A 16,975-nucleotide genomic window follows, 5' to 3' on the forward strand; every position below is an offset into this window, starting at 1 on the left:
CTCTCAGCTGAAACACTAGTAGCCCATCTCTATGATGTCGATTAAACATAACATTATTGCCAAAATTGTTAATCTCAAGCTCTCTGCCCTCCCAGACAAAGCCATTACGCCCGACCAACACAATTTTATCAAAAGAAGGTCAATCTATGACAACATTCTAACAACAATGGTCAACATTGAGTATGCAACCTTCACCAAGCAAGAGTGCATCTTACTCTAGCTTGACCTAGACAAAGCCTATGACCGGATCAGATGGTCCTTCATAGAAAACGTCATGAAGTTATTGGGATTTGGCCTGCAGCTCTATCGGTCGGTTCTCAGTCTTGGTGTTGGAAGCCAATCTAAGTTCCTATTTAATAATAGAATTTTGGGTGCGTTCAAAGTCAAGAGATCAATTAAGCAAGAATACCCTCTTGCTCCTCTGCTATTTGCCATTGGCTCTCATCCTTTGGCTACCATGCTCAAAGCTAGTGCTACGAGAGGAAGGACCCAAGGGATGTCCTTGCTTGACAATGGCCGACTTCTAGTGAAGCTCTTCGCAGATGACCCCCTTCTATTGCTGAAAGCTTTCCCTCTAGTAATCGGAAAGGCTTTGGAGATTGTGCAAATGTTTTCCACATCCTCAAGGAGTCAAAGTGCAATATTGAGAAATCAAGACTAATTTCATTGTTAGAAAATGACTCATTTCACCGTTCTCTATGGACGGGGGAGACTATGTTGAAAGGAAAGATTTTTTGTCACCTAGGAGCCCCACCGGGGGTTGGCATTACCGACAAGCAAAAAAATAGTAGAATATCTTTGGTTCACCCAAAACCAAAACAATTTATGAGATACTTTGCTTTCAGAGGAATGGGTTGAACAACTCAACCAAATTTGGTCCAGAAAGTGGTCTACAAGTAAATGGAGTCAAGTGATTGGAAACATCTAGAAGGCCAAATGTGAAGAAAGGGACAAAGTTTTCCTATGGAAAGTTCTTTTGGGTTTCATGACAACCGGAGATAAAGATAAATCAAGAGGCTTAGGCGAAGGCACTTGTGTCAAATAAAAACACCTGAATGAAACCCTCACGCATCTGTTTTGGGATTGTCTAGAAATCAGAATCTTCACAGGAACAGTCTGCAGGTGGGTGTACACTCATTTGGACACTCCTTTCTTTAGACGTGTCCTTGCAATGGGCTTGAAACGCATTGACAATAAAGATGTTCTGATTGACACATGCATAATTAGAGCTATGGTGTAGAGAGATGTTTTGGGAATCCAAAAAATGTTTTTTCAAACAAAGTATGAACTTCTAGATACATCTAGTTCTAGAAACATGTTAATGGAAGCTCCTTAGTAGAAGGAATCAGAATTCCAAGCTAGGCAAGAAAAAGTAATCGAGGGGATTCGACCTCCTTTGATGTATTTCTTTTCGGAGAACCCTGTGCAAAGGATAGGCCAGGGCTGATTGTAAAATGCTAATGCTGATTGTAACATTCTATGATTAATACAATTCAAGTTAATTTGAATACTTTTTAAAAAAATAGAATATCAAATGTATATCTAACTCTCTTCTTGTTGTTTTTTGACCTGTCCCAAAGGGATGAGGCACCTTCCCTTTTTGCCGATGACAAAAGGTTTTTTTCTTAGCACAATTCGTCAGCAAGGTCTATTTACAAAGGTAAGAAAATAAGTGGATACTTTCAAATCATGAAGTGGATTTCTTGAAATTGGGCATTCCCTACTACCTCCTAGTAGCTTTAGTTACATCTCAAAAAGAGGAATCTTCCTCTTTTTGAGATTCTTCCTCCTCTCTTTCCCAAGCTAGAGCATGTCAGGGAGCAGTGTTGGAATTAGGGTTGCAGAGAAACACACACAGCTTGGAGAAGACAAAGGAAGCTCAAGGCACACAATAGAGAGTGTGTTACTTAGTGTGCAATGGAAAGATAGTTAGCCCTAGAGTGATGGGCGTATATACAATGCACGGGGGAAAAAACCTCCTAAAGAGGGAAAAAATGCCCCGGCGGTCCTAGTGTGTTCACACACATCACTACCACATGTATATGGTAACAAATCCCCCCTGGAGTGATGCGGTGAACGAGAGCTGGCACATGAGTAAAGGGAAGTGCCATGCCCTGAGGATAGGATCAGTCCACAAAGGGGAGTAAGCCCAAAGCTTTGCGGAAAGCTTCAAGCTTCTCACGAGACAATGCCTTTGTGAAAAGATCTGCAAGGTTGTCCTATGTTGGCACATAAGCCAAGATGATCTCTCCTGCTGAGAGCCTCTCCCTGACATAGTGGTAATGCACCTCAATGTGCTTTGTGCGAGCATGAAAAACTGGGTTCCTCGCAACTGCCAATGCGCTCTGACTGTCAGTGTAGATAGTGTTGGCAGTGTCCTGTCCAACACCCAAGTCAGCCATAAGGCGTCTGAGCCATACACACTCAACCGTAGCTGTGAAGACTGCCCTGTACTCAGCCTCACAACTCGAAGTGGCCACAGTAGGTTGTTTCTTGCTCAACCATGATATACATGAACTGACAAGCATGAAACAAAAACCACTTGTGGACACTCGCGTGTCAAAACAACCAGCCCAATCTGAGTCCAAAAAAGCATGTAAGTCTGGCGGCAATGATCCCTCCTTGGGATAAAACAAGCCAAGATGTAAAGTGCCACTAAGGTAGCGGAAAATCCTCTTGACAGCCTGCCAATGCTTAGACCCTGGGCTATGCATAAATCTGCTGACCTGCGAGACTGCAAACTGAATATCTGGCCTCGTGTTGCATACATAAATGAGGCAGCCAACAGCAGTTTGGTAAAGAGTGACATCAGCAGGATCGCCAGCATCATGTAGACTCAACTTCAACCTGTTTCCATGGGAGTGGCAATAGTTTGCAATCCTCAAGTCCAAACTTACATAGCAATGTCTCTATGTAACTTTTCTGACACAAGGCAATACCACCATCACACTGCTTAAACTGTATACCCAAGTAATGATGCAACAGCCCCAAATCTTTCATCTTGAAAGTAGCATTCAATCAGCCTTAAATTCAGCAATATGTCTCTCATTTGTTCCAGTGATCAACAAATCATCAACATAAAGAACCACAACGAGAAATACATCATCCTCACGCTTTACATACAATGTGCTTCTGTTGGACTGTTACGAAAGCCTCGTTTTAACCAAATGAGTGTCAGCTTTCTCATACCAAGCACGAGGAGATTGCTTCAACCCATACAAAGCCTTCTTACATTTGCACACTTTGTCCTCTTGTCCTTTTATGACAAAACCGCGAGGCTGCGTTACATAAACTTCCTCAAATATGTCACCATTCAAGAAAGCAGTAACAATGTCTGATTGATGTACATCCCAACCAAAATGAGCTGCCAATGCACATAGAAAACGCACAGTAGTCATACGACAAGTGGGAGCAAAAGTCTCTTCATAATCTATGCCTTTTGTTGTGCATAACCCTTTGCAACAAGTCGAGCCTTATGCGATCGATCTCACCATCCGGCTTGCGTTTCAACTTGTAAACCCACTTCGTACCAATGGCCTTTTTGCCAGGAGGCAAATCACATAAAGTCCATGTGTCATTCTCTATAAGTGCATCATATTCTGATTTCATGGCAGCAATCCAATTTTCTGAATTCTGTGCTTCATCAAAAGACAGAGGCTCCTCAACATCATGTAAACTAGACACAGCCAAAGCATAACAATCTGATGCATAAGATGCATGGCGAGAGCCTGAACGAGTACGACTAGATAAAGGTGCATTCAATTTACTGTCACGCAAAGTGTGCACCAGCCATTTTGGCATACCTCTAGCCTGCTCATTTTCAGCCCTTTCCTCATCAAGTACATCATGTACATCTGCATCAGTAATAGGCTGTTCTAAAACATTTTCAGAAACCCCCATAGGCTGTACATTTGCCTCATTGGAACTTACATTCGTATTTCCACCACTGAAAAGAGGCAACAAAGTGTCATAAATGTCCTGTGAGCTTACATTACTGTCTCTAGTACATGACAGCAAGGGCTGAACAGAGTCTTCCACAAACACTACATCCCGTGAAACTAGAATACGTTTTGTTTGCGGATGATACAACCTGTAACCTTTGCTTTCACACTATAACCAACAAACACATTTGACAGCCTTATCATCCAATTTTCTGCGCTGCACTTGTGGCACCAAAGCATATGCCAAACAGCCAAAAACACGCATGTGCTCAATAGAAGGCTTTCTATCATGCCATGCTTCATATGGAGTAATAGACTGCAAAGCTTTCGTAGGACACCTGTTAAGTACATAAGTGGCACACATGATGGCCTCAAGCCAAAAAGAATGCGGCAAAGCTTGACTTTTGACCATACATCGTGCCATTTCCGTTAGTGACATGTTTTTCCTCTCAGCAACACCATTTTGCTGAGGTGTATAAGGCATTGTACATTGGTGTTTTATCCCACGACTAGCCAGAAATGCATTAAATTCATGAGACATATACTCCGCCCCTCGATCGGAATGGAGGGTGCCCATAGTACATTTTGAGACATTTTCAGCCATAGCCAAAAATTGTTTGAAGCACATAAAAACTCGGACTTCACTTTAAGCGAAATACCCATGCATGCCTGGAGTAATCATCAATGAAAGTCACGAAGTACAGGTAATTGCCCAAGGACGGAGTTTGCATGGGCCACAAACATCACTATGCACAAGTTGCAACCTGCATGTGCCCTAACTGAACCATCCTTTGGAAACTTAGAACGCTGCATTTTACCCAGAATACAGCCTTCACAAACATGTTTGACAGGTGCTTCAAGAGGCGGCAAAGAAGCAACCATATCAGATTTCTGCAAACGCAGCAAACTGGCAAAATTCAGATGACCAAAACGTGCATGCCAAAGTTTTGCATCTGAAATAGCCCTTGAATCTGCAACAGCATTTGCAAAATTTTTGTCCACACTTGTCATACAAAGTGAGCTTATACAGCCCACGGCACAAAAGCCCAGATGCAACAATTTCATCACCAAAACTGAGATCATGAACTGTACATCTGTCATCCACAAATTTGACTACAAGTCCAAGTCTAGCAAGTGCGGATACAGACAAGAGATTCTTCTTGATCCCACGTACATAAAGTGCATCAACAAGTGTGAAGGAACTGCCATTAGCAGTAGTGAGCACAATCTTTCCAACTCCCTGAACTAGATAAGAGGCGTTGTTGGCACAAGTGACTGAATTCCCATGAGGGACAGACTCGAGAGAGGTAAACAATTCACGATGTGAGGTAATGTGCTTTGTAGCACCACTGTCGAAATACCACACATGTGAATCTGCAGCAACTGACAAACATGCATCATGGACAGCAGGATTGTAAGTGCACTCTGCGCTAAAAGCCCATTCTGCATCAACATCAACATCACAATCTCCTTTCACAGAAGACTCAACAATGGCTGCATTTGTAGTGGAACCAGCATTTGCAGTGGAACCACCCTCTTTCTTCTTAGCCTCTTTGGCCTTCAACTTAGGACACGACTTGATCAAGTGATCATTGGCTTTACAATAATGGCAACGCATCTTCTTTTTGCCCTTATCACCAGAATTGCCAGACGAAGTGCTGCCAGCAGAAGCATTAGGAACAGAATTTTTGCCACTCGCAGCAGAACCATAAGAAGTGGCTGCATTACTGTTACCACCCTTTCTTTGAGAAGCAATAAAAGCCTGTTCAACTGCACGCTGCCTAGTCCTGTTTTTTCTAGAAAGTGACTCTTGCAACAGCAATGTGCATAATGCATCAAACTTGACAACTTCAGGATTTCCTTGGGTCATCAGTCTCCAAGTACTAGCAAAAGTCTGGTAGGAATCTGGTAAGGCATCAAGAACAGTCTGCACAAGGGAACTGTCCGAAATGACTTCGCCTGCAGAAATGAGTTGCTCATTGATATCCTTGACACTAGCAAGGAAAGTGTCCATATCATCTTCCTCATGCATAATCTTCGACTCTAGCTCTTTACGCAGCAAAGCAATTTTAGCCTCATTGCGGCTTGCATAAAGACCTGCTAGAATATCCCAAGCCTGTTTTGCAGATTTTGCTGAACGGATGTGAGGAATAATGGTGCGCTTCACAGACAACGCAATCAATGCATGAGCCTGCGCATCCTTAACATCCCAACGAGCTTGTTCTGCCGTAGGCAAAACAACTCTAACAGCTGCAATCCTTGCAGCAAGACCTGCAACATCCTCAACATCGCCTACATCTTCAGAACCAAGACGTACATCAATGCCCTGCACAATGTTCCAGACACCTTTTGACACAAGAACATGTTGCATCATATAAGCCCACATAGGGTAGTTGTCCCCATCCAACCTGTCCTCAGCAACAAACATCTTGAACACATCTGTGTTGTTGTTGTCAGCCATGGTAAATGCTGCACCTGATGTGAAAACTGCCCGAAAATAGGAGAAATGGAGCGGGAACAACTTGTGCTGTATAGCACAAACCGTAGAAGACTATAAGGCACCTGTTATGCAGAAAACGGCACTGACAGAAAATCTGCACAAAATGACGAAATAGCCTGTGCAGTACTGCCTGTAGTGGAAACGGAGGCCGAAATGAGCCCAAATCAAAATTCTGCTCACTGAAATCGGAGAAAGTGAGCAGGCGTGTGCTGGAGCAGCTGGCGACTAAGCCCGGGAGGACGTGACCTGCTCTGATACCAATTGTTGGAATTAGGGTTGCAAAGAAACACACATAGCTTGGAGAAGGCGAAGGAAGCTCAAGGCACACAATAGAGAGTGTGTTACTTAGTGTGCAATGGAAAGATAGTTAGCCCTAGAGTGATGGGCGTATATACAATGCACGGGGGAAAAAACCTCCTAAAGAGGGAAAAAATGCCCCGGCGGTCCTAGTGTGTTCACACACATCACTACCACATGTATATGGTAACAAGCAGAGCACCCCCTCAAGGCTGCACACTATGCTTCGTACATCCATTGCCCCTAGCATTCACCTGCATGGCTCTCCTCCCCTCCTCTTCATGCTCACAAAAAGATGGCCTCCCCATCACTCCATGTGGCCTCAATGCCATCTCCTACCCCCTCCACTCAGCCAATGCACTACAAAGAGCCCTACGTCCATCTCGTCATGGCTAATGTGCCTCTAGAAATTGCCTCACACCCTCTTCGTGTTGTCTAGTCCCACCGAGACTCAACCATTGCATGTGCATCACGCCTTGCCTGCTATGACTCCACACAAACCACACAGCAGAGAGATTGTAGCCAGATTGGTATTGCACCTGCATTGGGAGGTGCCCCCATCCACACACACACACACACAGGCAATGATTAGTTTATATGGTGATTGATATTTTCTTATTTTCTTGTGGAAAAAATGCATGATAAAATTCTTGAACACCCAGTGCCCAGGTGCCCACTCACTAGTTCCCATCCTCGAGGCTTGAGAGTCAAAAGTACCCCTGCTTTCATTATGTGTATTGCAGTCGCCATCAAAGGTGTCAACATTGAAATGAACTACCTCCCCTTTCTTGAAGCACAATGAGTAGGTTGTACAACACTACAGGTCCACATTAGTATTGCTGCTCCCCTTCAAAACTCCATGATTTGTTTATGCCTTGCAAACACTACCTAGAGGCTCCTTTCAGCCATCATGATGGCTCCCATCTTGGAAGAATCATGTAAAATTTTATCAAACAAGAAGATCCAGGCCATGAGCTTGATCAAAACTAGCTGCATAGTTTCAACCATTATGTAGCCATTGTGGTATGCCAGAGGAGTCGGCAGGTCATAGCGAGACCTCTTGAGCGAGCCTACCTTGATTTACACCCCTCGGTCATTGGATGTGGAGGGTAGGTGCTACAAGCAGGTTCCATGGACCTCCCTGCTATAGATTCCTAATGAGAATTACAATAGTGCTTGGGCGGAGAGAGCAACAAAAAGCATAACACTTAGTTAGATAGCATCGACTGGAGTGGGTATAGGTAGCAGGTTGATGGTGTCTAGGTCTCCTTGTGCAATATTTTGATCCTACACCTCCTCACGTGACATTTTAGAATCCTATTGACAATACATGAATAACTCTTATTTCTATTTTAACTACTCATGCTACTCTTTTGTTTTCAGCACAATATGGCTTTCGACTATGTGCACATATTTGACCTACCACCAGTTAAGGTTGTGCACTCATCTGAGGAGCTTTCCTTGCTAGCCACAGTGGAAATGCCCTAGTATCACTACATGTCGAAAGTTGTGACAAGGTCGAGCGCATTGAGGGGAGCGTATGCCCCCTCACAACCTTGGAGGAGCTTCATATTATTAAGTGCGGGAGTTGTGCTTGGCTTGAGCAGCAAATGTTTCTTTTTTTTTTTGGATTTGTAATGAGCGGATTTGCAACCACTCTATGGACCCAAAATCAGTGACACTTACCACGCTTGAAACTTAGGTTTGACGAGATGATTGAAATGGTTAGTTTTGGAAGTCCAAACTTTAAGGACTACGAAGAAACTCTCAATTGTTTTTGTTAGGATGCCTCTCATCATTGGTTGGCCTCGTGATTTCATCACTTGTATTTTATAGCAGTACTCACTCAATAGGAGTGAGTGGAATTACATTAAACCGGTCCAAAACGAATTACAAAGACATATGTCGACATAGGGCCACCACCAGGCTAGCCACATGAGAGCACACTTCAAAATCAGCAAGTTGATGGTAGCCACCAAGCAGGACATCTCACACATACCCCCTCCCCTGCCTGCCCACCAGCACTTGACCCTCTACAAATTAATTCAAGCTTACTATTTTTTCTTTGTTGTGTTTTTTTTTTTTTTTTTTTTTTTTGCCGGGGGGGGGGGGGCATTATGGACTTCCTTGCATCTCTAAGCTCTAAATCTGCATTAAATTTAATTTCCATGCCATGGCTTTTGAAAAACAAATGCACCCGCATCATAAAGGCAATGAAGGAATTAGCTGTTGGTTTGACAGTTATGCTGCTTGCATGATGATCCTTACACACTGGCTATCCAAACTTGGGCAACAAGTGCACATGTGTGCGTGGAGGCCAGTTCGTTGATCATGCAAAAGATGGGACAAACAAGAATTAAGCACGGTCAAGATCCTTGACCTGTGTGTGGGTAGGCATTGAACCTTGGACCCTATACCTTGAACACAAGAGCAAAACCAATAGTATGGGTGCCTATGCAGAAACTTGGTAAGATTTGAAAGCATTTTTTTTCTCAAAACACACATGCTTGTGTGTAAGGCACACCTGCCTATCCCAAAAGGGAGATAAGACTCTAAATTAGTGTGTACCCAGTTTGAGAGAGAGCATTCTTTGCTAACAAAAACTTGTACAACATATGTTTGTAAAGCACCAAACTACTTAGATTTTACACATAATCTGAGTACAGTCCTATAAAACAATCAAGCAAGTGATGTAAAGTGGACTCATTGGTGCTAGGGATAAAAGATAAGCCGGTGGTTTTCTTACTCATTGGTGCGCACCGCTATTCATCATCGCTATGGGTACCAATTGAGCTCTTTGTTGCAGTGTATGTATGTAAACTTCAACCAAAAATGCTGCTAATGCCTTTGCTCCCAAGCTGAAGGGCTATAGTCCTGAGTTTTAGAAGAGAAAATTGATGAGCATGATCTTTATGGAGTCTTGGGGTATTAGAACCTTTAAGGCGAACATGGAAAACCCTATACTCGCAATGAAGGTTGGAGATTTCAATTGGTGGAGTACTACCAGCTTTGCACTTAGAGCGTTAGTAGTGATACCCTTGTAACTTAGTTACTTTAACTTTTCCACCCAAAGCTTCATCAAAAGTATAACTGGAGTCACACAAATAAACCCTAAAACATCTACAACACGTGATTGCAACATAAAACAGAAGGTATAACTTGTCATAGCTATAAAGTCATGCATTAACCCCCCCCCCCCCCCCCCCCCCCCCCCCCCCAAAAAAACCACAAAAAAAGAAAATAGAAAGAGTAACTTGCAACCTTAAACCCTTACATCCTTTTTTTTTCTTCATTTATACTTACGAGTGTGAGACCCTTGCTCCAGATGATAGTGAGGAGCGAGGGCAGCGACGAGAGAGAGAGAGAGAGGGGGGGGGGCAAGAAATTATGTGATAATTTTCAAAGTGAAAACATGCTATTAAAATGCCAAAATAAAAATATCTTGATCAAATCTTTAGTTTAGATAATTACTCTGATTGATTTTTTTGTTTAGTTTTTTAAATCAAAAGAAAAAATTTAATAAATTAACTAAAATTATGTAATAATTCTCAAAGATAAACATGTTAAAAAGCTAAGATAAAAGTCTTGATTAGATTTTTAGTTTAGGTATTTACCGTGGTTTTAAAAAATTATTTTTGACAGTAAACTAAAAAGAAAAATTAGTAAATTAACTCAAAAAATCATATCATAATTCTCAAAGTTGAAACATGTTGTTAAAATGCTATAAAAATATATTGATCAAATATTTAGCTTAGGTAAGTACTATCATTCAAATTCTCTAACTTTTGGTATTAAATAAAAAGGAGAAATTAAAAGATTAACCTAGAAAATTATGTGATTAATTGCAGGATTAAATAAAGTATTAGGAACCCATGATAAAAATATCAATAGTAAAAAGTACTATATTTAGATCTATAATCCAATAAAAAGGAGTTAGATTCTTGAAATTTTGAATTATCTAAATTTAAAAGTACTATAATCCAATAAAAAGGATTAGATTCTGTTGGAATTAGGGTTGCAGAGAAACACACACAGCTTGGAGAAGACGAAGGAAGCTCAAGGCACACAATAGAGAGTATATTACTTAGTGTGCAATGGAAAGATAGATAGCCCTAGAGTGATGGGCGTATATACAATGCACGGGGGAAAAAACCTCCTAAAGAGGGAAAAAATGCCCCGGCGGTCCTAGTGTGTTCACACACATCACTACCACATGTATATGGTAACAAATCCCCCCTGGAGTGATGCGGTGAACGAGAGCTGGCACATGAGTAAAGGGAAGTGCCATGCCCTGAGGACAGGATCAGTCCACAAAGGGGAGTAAGCCCAAAGCTTTGCGGAAAGCTTCAAGCTTCTCACGAGACAATGCCTTTGAGAAAAGATCTGCAAGGTTGTCCTGTGTTGGCACATAAGCCAAGCTGATCTCTCCTGCTGAGAGCCTCTCCCTGACATAGTGGTAATGCACCTCAATGTGCTTTGTGCGAGCATGAAAAACTGGGTTCCTCGCAACTGCCAATGCGCTCTGACTGTCAGTGTAGATAGTGTTGGCAGTGTCCTGTCCAACACCCAAGTCAGCCATAAGGCGTCTGAGCCATACACACTCAACCGTAGCTGTGAAGACTGCCCTGTACTCAGCCTCACAACTCGAAGTGGCCACAGTAGGTTGCTTCTTGCTCAACCATGATATACATGAACTGCCAAGCATGAAACAAAAACCACTTGTGGACACTCGCGTGTCAAAACAACCAGCCCAATCTGAGTCCGAAAAAGCATGTAAGTCTGGCGGCAATGATCCCCCCTTGGGATAAAACAAGCCAAGATGTAAAGTGCCACTAAGGTAGCGGAAAATCCTCTTGACAGCCTGCCAATGCTTAGACCCTGGGCTATGCATAAATCTGCTGACCTGCGAGACTGCAAACTGAATATCTGGCCTCGTGTTGCATACATAAATGAGGCAGCCAACAGCAGTTTGGTAAAGAGTGACATCCGCAGGATCGCCAGCATCATGTAGACTCAACTTCAAACCTGTTTCCATGGGAGTGGCAATAGGTTTGCAATACTCAAGTCCAAACTTACATAGCAATGTCTCTATGTAACTTTTCTGACACAAGGCAATACCACCATCACACTGCTTAAACTGTATACCCAAGTAATGATGCAACAGCCCCAAATCTTTCATCTTGAAAGTAGCATTTAAATCAGCCTTAAATTCAGCAATATGTCTCTCATTTGGTCCAGTGATCAGCAAATCATCAACATAAAGAACCACAATGAGAAATACATCATCCTCACGCTTTACATACAATGTGCTTTCTGTTGGACTGTTACGAAAGCCTCGTTTAACCAAATGAGTGTCAGCTTTCTCATACCAAGCACGAGGAGATTGCTTCAACCCATACAAAGCCTTCTTACATTTGCACACTTTGTCCTCTTGTCCTTTTATGACAAAACCGCGAGGCTGCGTTACATAAACTTCCTCAAATATGTCACCATTCAAGAAAGCAGTAACAATGTCTGATTGATGTACATCCCAACCAAAATGAGCTGCCAATGCACATAGAAAACGCACAGTAGTCATACGACAAGTGGGAGCAAAAGTCTCTTCATAATCTATGCCTTTTTGTTGTGCATAACCCTTTGCAACAAGTCGAGCCTTATGGCGATCGATCTCACCATCCGGCTTGCGTTTCAACTTGTAAACCCACTTCGTACCAATGGCCTTTTTGCCAGGAGGCAAATCACATAAAGTCCATGTGTCATTCTCTATAAGTGCATCATATTCTGATTTCATGGCAGCAATCCAATTTTCTGAATTCTGTGCTTCATCAAAAGATAGAGGCTCCTCAACATCATGTAAACTAGACACAGCCAAAGCATAACAATCTGATGCATAAGATGCATGGCGAGAGCCTGAACGAGTACGACTAGATAAAGGTGCATCCAATTTACTGTCACGCAAAGTGTGCACCAGCCATTTTGGCATACCTCTAGCCTGCTCATTTTCAGCCCTTTCCTCATCAAGTACATCATGTACATCTGCATCAGTAATAGGCTGTTCTAAAACATTTTCAGAAACCCCCATAGGCTGTACATTTGCCTCATTGGAACTTACATTCGTATTTCCACCACTGAAAAGAGGCAACAAAGTGTCATAAATGTCCTCTGAGCTTACATTATTGTCTCTAGTACATGACAGCAAGGGTTGAACAGAATCTTCCACAAACACTACATCCCGTGAAACCAAAATACGTTTTGTTTGCGGATGATACAACCTGTAACCTTTGCTTTCAGCACTATAACCAACAAAAATACATTTGACAGCCTTATCATCCAATTTTCTGCGCTGCACTTGTGGCACCAAAGCATATGCCAAACAGCCAAAAACACGCATGTGCTCAATAGAAGGTTTTCTATCATGCCATGCTTCATATGGAGTAATAGACTGCAAAGCTTTCGTAGGACACCTGTTAAGTACATAAGTGGCACACATGATGGCCTCAAGCCAAAAAGAATGCGGCAAAGCTTGACTTTTGACCATACATCGTGCCATTTCCGTTAGTGACCTGTTTTTCCTCTCAGCAACACCATTTTGCTGAGGTGTATAGGGCACTGTACATTGGTGTTTTATCCCACGACTAGCCAGAAATGCATTAAATTCATGAGACATATACTCCCCCCCTCGATCGGAACGGAGGGTGCCCATAGTACATTTTGAGACATTTTCAGCCATAGCCAAAAATTGTTTGAAGCACATAAAAACTTCGGACTTCGCTTTAAGCGGAAATACCCACGCATGCCTGGAGTAATCATCAATGAAAGTCACGAAGTACAGGTAATTGCCCAAGGACGGAGTTTGCATGGGCCCACAAACGTCACTATGCACAAGTTGCAACCTGCATGTGGCCCTAACTGAACCATCCTTTGGAAACTTAGAACGCTGCATTTTACCCAGAATACAGCCTTCACAAACATGTTTGACAGGTGCTTCAAGAGGCGGCAAAGAAGCAACCATATCAGATTTCTGCAAACGCAGCAAACTGGCAAAATTCAGATGACCAAAACGTGCATGCGAAAGTTTTGCATCTGAAATAGCCCTTGAATCTGCAACAGCATTTGCAAAATTTTGTCCACACTTGTCATACAAAGTGAGCTTATACAGCCCACGGCACAAAAGCCCAGATGCAACAATTTCATCACCAAAACTGAGATCATGAACTGTACATCTGTCATCCACAAATTTGACTACAAGTCCAAGTCTAGCAAGTGCGGATACAGACAAGAGATTCTTCTTGATCCCACGTACATAAAGTGCATCAACAAGTGTGAAGGAACTGCCATTAGCAGCAGTGAGCACAATCTTTCCAACTCCCTGAACTGGATAAGAGGCGTTGTTGGCACAAGTGACTGAATTCCCATGAGGGACAGACTCGAGAGAGGTAAACAATTCACGATGTGAGGTAATGTGCTTTGTAGCACCACTGTCGAAATACCACACATGTGAATCTGCAGCAACTGACAAGCATGCATCATGGACAACAGGATTGTAAGTGCACTCTGCGCTAAAAGCCCATTCTGCATCAACATCAACATCACAATCTCCTTTCACAGAAGACTCAACAATGGCTGCATTTGTAGTGGAACCAGCATTTGCAGTGGAACCACCCTCTTTCTTCTTAGCCTCTTTGGCCTTCAACTTAGGACACGACTTGATCAAGTGATCATTGGCTTTACAATAATGGCAACGCATCTTCTTTTTGCCCTTATCACCAGAATTGCCAGACGAAGTGCTGCCACCAGAAGCATTAGGAACAGAATTTTTGCCACTCGCAGCAGAACCATAAGAAGTGGCTGCATTACTGTTACCACCCTTTCTTTGAGAAGCAATAAAAGCCTGTTCAACTGCACGCTGCCTAGTCCTGTTTTTTCTAGAAAGTGACTCTTGCAACAGCAATGTGCATAATGCATCAAACTTGACAACTTCAGGATTTCCTTGGGTCATCAGTCTCCAAGTACTAGCAAAAGTCTGGTAGGAATCTGGTAAGGCATCAAGAACAGTCTGCACAAGGGAACTGTCAGAAATGACTTCCCCTGCAGAAATGAGTTGCTCATTGATATCCTTGACACTAGCAAGGAAAGTGTCCATATCATCTTCCTCATGCATAATCTTCGACTCTAGCTCTTTACGCAGCAAAGCAATTTTAGCCTCATTGCGGCTTGCATAAAGACCTGCTAGAATATCCCAAGCCTGTTTTGCAGATTTTGCTGAACGGATGTGAGGAATAATGGTGCGCTTCACAGACAACGCAATCAATGCATGAGCCTGCGCATCCTTAACATCCCAACGAGCTTGTTCTGCTGTAGGCAAAACAACTCTAACAGCTGCAATCCTTGCAGCAAGACCTGCAACATCCTCAATATCGCCTACATCTTCAGAACCAGGACGTACATCAATGCCCTGCACAATGTTCCAGACACCTTTTGACACAAGAACGTGTTGCATCATATAAGCCCACATAGGGTAGTTGTCCCCATCCAACCTGTCCTCAGCAGCAAACATCTTGAACACATCTGTGTTGTTGTTGTCAGCCATGGTAAATGCTGCACCTGATGTGAAAACTGCCCGAAAATAGGAGAAATGGAGCGGGAACAACTTGTGCTATATAGCACAAACCGTAGAAGACTATAAGGCACCTGTTATGCAGAAAACGGCACTGACAGAAAATCTGCACAAAATGACGAAATAACCTGTGCAGTACTGCCCGTAGTGGAAACGGAGGCCGAAATGAGCCCAAATCAAAATTCTGAGCAGACCGAGCAGAGAAACACACACAGCTTGGAGAAGACGAAGGAAGCTCAAGGCACACAATAGAGAGTATATTACTTAGTGTGCAATGGAAAGATAGATAGCCCTAGAGTGATGGGCGTATATACAATGCACGGGGGAAAAAACCTCCTAAAGAGGGAAAAAATGCCCCGGCGGTCCTAGTGTGTTCACACACATCACTACCACATGTATATGGTAACAGATTCTTGAAAATTTGAATTATCCGACTCTGAAAAACTTAGTCGTGGGAATTCTTATGGTAACCTCTATAAATTTTTATATTTCGTAATGATGTAGTGTTCCTTTTAGAAAAGAAAAGAAGATATAACCCCAAAAAAAGGATGTGTGCAAGCTTCCAGATGGAGGAGGGGGTCACTCCAAAGAGAATCAAGACCACATACGATCATGAAGGCGATCGGAGTACCATTATTAGCGATGAGAGTCTTCATGTACCTGAGCTGCAACAAATTCCAATATCATAGGTGGGTCCTTAGTTTTTCACAACTTTGTAAGTTAGTGTAAATTTTTAAGTTATATCATTGCATCCACATTATGTAATAGATAAGTACTTTAGAAATGATAAAATTGAATGAAAATGAAAGGTTATCTTCCAAAGAAAACATGTAGACTTGTTTGAAAAATTAAGAAAGAAATGCTTTGGACAATCCACATGAAGTAACAAGGAAATGTTTGATCATCCTTAAGATAGTTTGTCTCAAAACAATCTCTAATTCTTGGATATATTTTTCACTTAATGTGACTAGTATGTGGCCTGCACATTGCTATGGCTAGAAAATGTATGTTTGTATTTTTAAAACTACAAAGGTGGAAAATTATATAGATTCTACTTTTGTACATGTATACACTCTTTTGCGTTTCAAAAACGATTCACAACATCTCTCTATGGATTCTCGAAAAAAATTATTAATGCAAGAGGCAGCAAATATTCCTAGCCTTTAATATACAGCTTCACAAGATCTCACATGTTACATAGGACTTTCTAGTCCTTATTCAATGGATCTAGGAGTGCTTTATAGCTATTGAAAAGGGCAGAGAGAGAGAGAGAGAGAGAGAGAGAGAGAGAAAGAGAGAGAGAGAGAGAGAGAGAGACACACACACACACAGACTAATATTTATATTCTCCTCCTCCTCTTCCTCTTCCCCCTCGTCCTCTTCCTCCTTCTCTTTGTTTAATTGAATAGTTCTCAAGCTTGCTTATAGTTTATTTATTCTCTCTCTCTCTCTCTCTCTCTCTCTCTCTCTCTCTCTCTCTCTCCCCCCAAAAAAAATTAAATACTAAATTCCTTCATATTTTGTAGGTTTTCTTACCGTCTGATTGAAAATTTAGAGGTAAGATTTAAAAATTTGTATGTGACATTACACTTTTTTCTCAACCTTTGCTCCTAGTTCATG

The 16,975-nt window shown here is 42.2% G+C and overlaps 1 protein-coding gene across 5 annotated transcripts in view; it reads right to left on the reverse strand.

The window, feature by feature from the left end:
- The window catches only part of LOC147430223 (kinase-interacting protein 1-like), a 64,689-nt gene extending 54,907 nt beyond the window's left edge, over window positions 1–9,782 (reverse strand). For all 5 annotated transcript variants that reach the window (XM_086494723.1, XM_086494721.1, XM_086494720.1 and 2 more), the window contains exon 1: window positions 9,485–9,782. The gene's annotated coding sequence lies outside the window, so the exon portion shown is untranslated. The remainder of the gene's footprint in view (window positions 1–9,484) is intronic.
- Window positions 9,783–16,975: the final 7,193 nt, after the last annotated feature.

Source organism: Adiantum capillus-veneris, chromosome 22 (genome assembly GCF_014529385.1).
Source record: "Adiantum capillus-veneris isolate H3 chromosome 22, ASM1452938v2, whole genome shotgun sequence".
Taxonomy (NCBI): Eukaryota; Viridiplantae; Streptophyta; class Polypodiopsida; order Polypodiales; family Pteridaceae; genus Adiantum; species Adiantum capillus-veneris.